The sequence below is a fragment of the Passer domesticus genome, chromosome 5 (assembly GCF_036417665.1).
Source record: "Passer domesticus isolate bPasDom1 chromosome 5, bPasDom1.hap1, whole genome shotgun sequence".
In the NCBI taxonomy this organism is placed as follows: Eukaryota; Metazoa; Chordata; class Aves; order Passeriformes; family Passeridae; genus Passer; species Passer domesticus.
This window is the reverse complement of record NC_087478.1, coordinates 2748030-2755737: the sequence shown is the minus strand read 5'-3', so window position 1 is coordinate 2755737 and position 7708 is coordinate 2748030. Positions and strand designations below refer to the sequence as shown.

The window sequence follows — 7708 nt, the reverse complement described above, 5'->3', positions numbered from 1 at the left end:
TGTGCACATTGCAGTTCAGTGTCCAACCCCACTGCAGCCCCTGCACTCCCATCCTTGTTTTTCTCTCTGCAGCCCACGGGGTTTGTGCTCCTGGGCTGGGATTGGGATCATTTGTCCTTGGTGCCCAGCTGGAGCAGGAATTGTTTTGTCTCCCTGCTCTGTGCACACAGCTCACCATCCCATAATATGAACCCAGACCCACACACTAAAGCAGCACAGAATGTGAAAAATAGAAAAGCTAAACCCTGAGGCATTACTGTTGTAATTTCAAGGTAAGTTTGCATTTTCAGAGACAAAGGTCAGGAGTTTAAGGGCAAATGTGTTTATTTGCAGGTTAGTCCAATTCCCGCAGTGCACTGAGGATGTTTCATTTCTACCATGGATGATGCTGTTGGGTAGAAGGAAGGCAAATCCAAGGCTTACCATGACCGCTTGACATCCAGATAGCCATTTTCAAATCCCTTCTTGAGGGGGATGCCCTGGAAAATTCACTTAGTGTCACATCCACAGAGGTATTCCTCATCCAGCTCCTGTAGAAACAACATGGACTGCATGTAGGGATGTTTCTGTCTTGTCAACAAAGACTTGGATATCTTGGTTGAGTGGAGCTTCAGACTTTGGAAGAACTGCTCATAATTTTAAGATTACCAACTTTTATGTAATCAAAGATGAGACATGAAAAAAAGTTGTTAGCGAACAGAGGCAGGCAGAAAAATAATGGGAATTATTAGGGGAATCACAGCACAAAGTAGTTCCTGAAACAGCCCACAACTGATAATATCCAAAATGTTTTTAGGATTTCCTATCAAATGTCTTTACTTTGTCTTTACTTTGTTGAGGAGAAACCCTGTTTGCCTTTGAGTGACATAATTGATCTGGGTTAGTGAGAACAATATAACCAGGCCTTATCAGAAACAGCAATTTGAATCTTGAAATTAAATGTGTTCCTAATTTTTAACTGTTTTGGTGGTGCCTCTCCCCAAAACTTTTCCATTCCTCAGTTACCAAAGCTGAAAAAAAATACTGAATCATGAAAACCCCATATAAAAGAAAGTCCATGTTTCTGCATTTTACATATTTTCGTTGTTGATGTTTCTTCTATGGCACATCCTTCAGAGAGAGGAAAACAAAAGTTTTGTTTTGCATGAGAAGGAAACTTTATAGTTGTTTTATTGTGATCAGTCCCTTTCTGTTCATGATTTTATTTATCCTTTTCTAAAGGCAGACTTCATGTATGGAGTAGAAGAGAGAATTATGGGGAGCATTGTAGGCTCTGTATTTAGTGATGCAAAATTGGAGTCAGCAGCTCCTGCCTAGCTGGGTAGTAACTGAAATCCTCTGATTTTTAGTGAAAAGGGTTTAATGCATTGATCCAGTTTTCAGTGGACAAAAGCCATTACTTCTGAATTAAAGGCATCACAGCAGCTCTGTCTGCCAGTGGCCCAATACTGAGAGTTTCCCTTAAGTGACTGTGGAAACTGATTTGTCACTGCCACAGCTGGGTCAGAGCAACACTGAAATGTGGATCTCTGTAAGGTGAGCAGAGGGACTTGAAAGCCCCATTTTAAAAAGCATATTCCAAGCACAGTTATGGACTCAGATATGAATCAGAGTTACTTTGCAGTCAGAGAAAAGCATTTGTCTGAGCAACACAGTGTTCTCATAGCTGTGGGGAGCTTCAAATCCTCAACTCAAGCCCATTTGATAAATGCTTTCTGTGGCAATAATAAGATTTCTCACCTCAGAAATACCATCGTCGGTTAATCCTCACACATGTAGATATTAGATCTTTTTCTCCCAGTTGAATGTAAGCTTTATAAGGAAGAAAAGCAAATTCATACCCACATGGCATCCAGCAAGAATCGCTGCATGAATTATTAAAAGCCAGCATTCAAACCCTTCCCTTTGTGGGAGTAAAGGGTTGCTAAGGTGTGCATTCCTCATAAAGCCCAATTTGAAGTTAAAGAAAAGCTTATATCCATATTGGCACTTATCTGTCTACCTCTTCATTATCCATCTGGTTAGGACTCTTTCAGGCTTTTGAACTCAAGGTTAAATTCTAAACCCTCTAGAGATAATAGGGTTGAGCCATCAGAGCCAAAAGGATTAAAACTACATTCTTAGTGATTTTCGTATGAGTTTAGACAGCTTCCCAGAGCCCAGCACTTAGTAATAGTTCAGCAAATTCAGAGATTTTAGGAACTAGCATTCCAAATTGTAATCAATGGAATAGACAAGCTGTTTCATTTGCCTTCACTTTTTGGACAAATTCTGCTAGGATGTGTGTAGAGGTGGCCATGCAGAACATCCAGTTCCTCCCTCTTTGCCGTGTCACTCTGATCATGTGCAGGATGAAGAGAAAGGGATGGGTATTTTGGGTGGTTGCAGCCATCCAGGGCTCTGCTGCCTGCTGTTGACTCTACAGCAAGAAAACACCGGGGAATGTTTGGCTACTTTGGTTGGCATTTAACTCAAGAAAGAACCAGAGATTTCATTGTAAGGCTACAGAAATAATTGAAAAAGTTCACCTTCACTTTCTGGATTTTAGATAAGCTACAGCTTTATTTCATCTGCACATATATGTTGAATCCTCCTCCAGTCCAGGGCTGTGGTCTTTCACAGTCCCAGGCAGGGTATGCACTCAAAAAAAATTACACACCTGAGTCAAAAATACCCTGGAGTCCTTTTTGCCTTGAGTGGACTCCAGAACAACATTTTTGGGAAAGTGTCATTGCTGTAGCCTCTGTCTATGACCAAAAACCACATTGGTTCTGTGTTGAAGCTGTCATTTGTCAGGGATACCCAAGCAAGAAGGTCTGGCTGACACACACAGAGCTTTGCTTTGCTTTGGAGACAGAATGAATGAAAAATGAGCCATTGAGTGTCTGGCTCATGGCAAACAAACACACACCACTTCATCCTTTGCATTGGTGTCAAAACAGCATCTCAGCTGAGCCAAGAATGGCACATTCAGGTTCCAAATGGCAGAAAACCTCTGTTGGCCACACTGCAAGACAGGAGTGCAAAGGCTTGGTATCTCCAGAAATACCAATATGTGCTTATGCACTGAGAATAGGTCTTACCCAAATTAGCTGTGGAAAACATCAATAAAAATTATATCCAGAGTCTTTAATTTATCTAGAGATGGAAACCCACTCCCACTTCCACCTCTTCTTAGATCAGCCCTCTCCACCACGTGCTATGCTCCTACTTTTTTTGGTCTCCTACTTCCATTCTCCCTGTTTCCTAAAATTAGGACCCTTTCTACCTACCACCTCTCCTCATCCCAAACATTTAGCCTTATTTTCCCTAAAAACAAGTCACTGGAAGGGCTGATGTCACCACAGAGCATGGATCTGACCCCCTTTACATGCTTTAATCAGACCAACCTGCAGCCCTTGGCAAGCTGTGGCCCATCTCCCCAGCACACAGAATAATTAATGGCTGTATTGCTCCCTTCATTGCACTTCCCGGGATTCAGTTGGCATTCCAGAGCCTCTGTTATCAGACAATTACAATTTAATTGTCTCAGCACACACACTTTTATTTAAAAACCCTCTCTGATTATTGCATTTGCATGTTGTCTATAATTTGCTTTCAGAAAGGAAAAAAGACATCAAGAACAACATTCAATCTAAAGGCACATTTCTAAGACATTTATAGCAGGATACTAAATGCCTAAAGAGGAGTTGAAATAACTAGTTTATTAGAACAGCTTAAATGGTAGAGTCTGTAAAAAATGACTGGAACACTTTTTTTTTCAAACGAGATTATTTAAACAAGCTTTTCACAAAGGTAACACCCAGTTAATTTTTAATTATTTTCCATTGCATTGAAATGTACAAGAATACAAATTACCTTTTTTCCTTTTATTCTGCAGAAATGCCCCTGTGGGATATTTAGTGTAGCTGTCTCTACATTCTTGTCTGTGGATAAAGAAGACCTGGAGGGTTTTACATCTCCTACAGCTTGTTAGGGCCGGGATTCCATGGAATGCTTTTTATTCCCCAAACGTTGTTCCTTCTCTGCTCTTCTGTAAGGAGACTTCATGTTTTATCCTGAGGCGTAGAGGAGTGCAGGGAAACCTACAGAGTGGAAGCAAATAATGTTCTAGTTCACCCCCAAAGGCAGTGTTACAGCAATTAGGAACTGACTCTATTGCTTATTTGAAATAAAAATTATATTGAAATTTGCATGTATTTAACCATTTCTAGTCAAGGAGGTTTTCCAGCACCTTACACCCATCTGCAATATCTGTCACTTGCTCATAACATCATCATTTTACAAATAGAACAGCACTTCAGACTGCTATCAGCTGGACTTTTGAAAAGCCAACTTTCAGATCAAGTGAGATCAATAGAATTTAAAAATATACAAGGTAGGTTTTGGTCAAAATGCTTCCAGAATGTGCAGTAAAAAACCCTGGGGGTTGCCTGTGAGTTTCTGTGTCCAATGCTTTTGGGTTTGTGCATTTGTTTCCCCTCTGTAAATCAATCCTCTGCCTCAGGAACATTTTTACTCAGAGCTCAGCTGACCCCTGGCTTGTGAAGGGGTTGTTTTGTAAGCACCGCAAATCAAGCTATGCTGTGGCAACTTAAAAGAGGTTCCAACTATTAGTTAGGATTTTCTAAAAATTACTGGTTGTTCCATAGGGTTACTCATGGATTCAGAGGATGCCTCCTCCCAGCACATGAGGGAAGATGAGTTGGTTGGTGACAGTGTGGGGCTGGGAATCCAAGAGTAGGAGAAGTTTAATCATCTTTTCCCAAATTTGTTTTCACTAGCCAGAGGATTTTGTAGATAGGAGATGATAAATCCCTAGCAACACAAACCCCTGACAGATGGTGTTAAATGGTTTTGAGAATATTTCAAAATCTGCCCTACTTTTTATTCCCCAAATGTTGCTCCCTCTCTGCTTCTTTTTTTTTTAATATAGAATTTTTCTACACTGTCTCCCACATTCTCATTTGTGTTATAATTTATGCTTCCTTATGCTCCAAACCGGAATCCAAATCACCAATTTAAACGGAGAAACAACCTGCTGAATTTTAAAGCCAGTTCTTTTCCTCCTGTTGAGCTGGGTATACAAACTGAGAGGAAGGAGAGTGTATCAGGCTGATCAGAATTTACTTCCCATTCTCCAGGAAGGATTTTCTGGGTACAACGTCTGTAAATCAAAGGAGAGCTTGCCACCAGTCCCATTCTACAGAGAAACCAGAAAACTCTCTTTTCACATTAACTTTGTTGAGTAAAAAACTTTGTCTCTTTGGTTTACCAGGATGGGAATCCTGTGTGTAATTCCATGGAGCATTGTAGGAGTAGGAATGTCTCCTTAATGTGGTGCAATGAAACAGAAAAATGTGAGGTTAAGAAATGTGGTAAGAATCAGCTTTTACAGTTTACTTTAAAAAGGCTGGCGTTTAGGAAGTCTGTGTCAACCCCCCGAGAGGAACTTCATGGGTTCCAGCTTTCTCTGGGATCCAGGTGCCACCTCCTTCCTGCAGACAGGGCCCAAAGTCCAATCTCTGAGACAACTGATGCAGTGACCAAAAACAGAAACCCAAACAAAAACCCAAACAAAAGCAAACAACCCCCCTGACACACATTCATACAATGAAACACACACACAAAAAAACCCCCAAAGCAAACAGAAAAGGTGCATCTGTCACATTCATATTTTCTGAAAAATCCCTTTGCCCGGGATTTTTCTCCTGGGAAGTTGAGAAGCCCCAGAGAAAAAAGAAAACAATATTATCTCATTGCTTCTCCTGTGTTTTGCTGCTTTGGAATATGTTTGGAGATTGTTTATCCAACAGGTGATTATTTCATTGGTTTCATGTGAATTGTTTTGACTTAATGACCAATCATGGTCAGACTGTGTCAGGGCTCTGGAGAGAGTCACGAGTTTTTATTATTATCTCTTTTAGCCTTCTGTAAGTATCCTTTCTGTATTCTTTAGTGTACTATAGTTTAGTATTCTTTAATATATTACGGTATCATAAAACCGTATTAATAAATTAGCCTTCTGAGAACATGGAGTCAGATTCATAATTCCTTCCTTCATCCGGGCACCCCACAAATACAATAGCATCTTCTTTTGGTTGGTATGAAACATCAAATCAGGACAAATCTTTTTTCTGTGGATGGATGGTGTTGTCCATAGCTTCATCAGTGCTCATAAGTGACCTCATCCCAAAGCAAAGGAAGATCAGAGACTAATTGCTGTCCTTTTGCTGAGGGCTCTGCTGCCTTCTCCATGGAGATTTATTCCAATTACTGCTCTGAGGGCAAACTGCTTTTTCTGATCAGAACCTGCAGATGGAAAAGGCAAACCTCACCTTTTGTCCAAGGCTCCACTCTGTGCAAGTCAAGGGATTCTCACAGCAGTAAATACAGTTTCAGGGGAAGAAATCCACAAATCAGAAGTTAAAATTGCACAGGACAAAGTAAATTTCCCATTCCACACCCCCAGATTTTTCTCTTTTTGCCATCTCTGGTCACATGCTGACGTTGTATGTATTTTGCCAGCTCATCAGATGATGCTGAGGGCCAGCACAACTCCCTAGCCTGGCAAAAAATGAACCTTCCCCTCCATCTCTCCTTCCAAAAAAAGGGATAATGAAGTGTTTTCCATTTAGTTCAACAAGCTAAGCAGGACCAGAGCACTCTGATAAGCAACAGCTTCAATACAAAGGGGAGGCAGAGCAGGAAAGAAGACAGAAGATCTGGCAGCAGGAAAGAGGAAATGAGAAGAAAGTGTGTGACAGATCCTGCCTTTTCATGGCAGCTCAGATGTTCCTGCAGTCACACCCCAAATGTGACCATGAAAAGTATATTTTTGTTCCTGCTTTTACTTTGTGCTTTCCCCATTAAGTCTGGAACCATGTTTGCTGCAACAAGGACCTTGGACTGAACATCTACCTTTCTCCACGGGTCTGGAAGTGACAAGGTCACCAGTACTTTCGGCAGATTTTAGATTTTAAAGATGTCAAGACACCCTTAAGTCTAAAAGAACTGCCCTTCAGTACAAGAGCACTGAATATTTATGGATGCCTGAAGAGAAAATGTTAAAGAGCTCACAGCTGACAGTTTTTTAACAGGATGCCTGAACTTTAGAATTATTTTCTAGAATGTGACTGGGAATGCTTGCTAATAGGCAGGAAAAAGAAATGTAAACTTGTTTTCTATGTATGGATGATTCCTGTTGAGCAGCCAATTACAAGCTGCTGCCAGTGACCGTGTTGTGGGTAGACCAGCCCTTGCTCCAGACAGAGATGTGTTTATGTCCAACTGGAGGCATCTGCCCTATGGACTGCTCAGGGAGCCAGGGCTGGCTCTTGAGGATGTACCTGTGGCCAAACCTGTGGCCTTGAGGGCTTTTAGTTCAGCTAAAATGCTGGAAAAATCTGTCTGAATCCAAGTCTCCCTGGAGATTCCCAGCTCCCCCTGCCTTGCTGGTGGATGCCTGTTCATATCTCCCTGACCAGCTCCTTTGTGCTGATGCCTCAAGTTTTAGTTTTTATCTTTTTCACATTCTATGATGCTTTAGTGTGTGTGTCTGGACTTCATATTATGGGATAGTGAGCTCTGTGCACAGAGCAGGGAGACAAAACAATTCCTGCTCCAGCTGGGCACCAAGGACAAATGATCCCAATCCCAGCCCAGGAGCACAAACCCCGTGGGCTGCAGAGAGAAAAACAAGGATGGG

General features: G+C 41.4%; 1 long non-coding RNA gene across 1 annotated transcript; it reads right to left on the bottom strand.

Annotated features, from left to right (window-relative positions):
* Positions 1-362: 362 nt before the first annotated feature.
* Positions 363-7106, bottom strand: LOC135301535 (uncharacterized). The gene is made up of 3 exons (XR_010363285.1): positions 6339-7106; positions 3859-4085; positions 363-530 (listed from the first exon to the last, which is right to left on the bottom strand). It is a non-coding gene; the product is annotated as an uncharacterized LOC135301535 (long non-coding RNA).
* Positions 7107-7708: the final 602 nt, after the last annotated feature.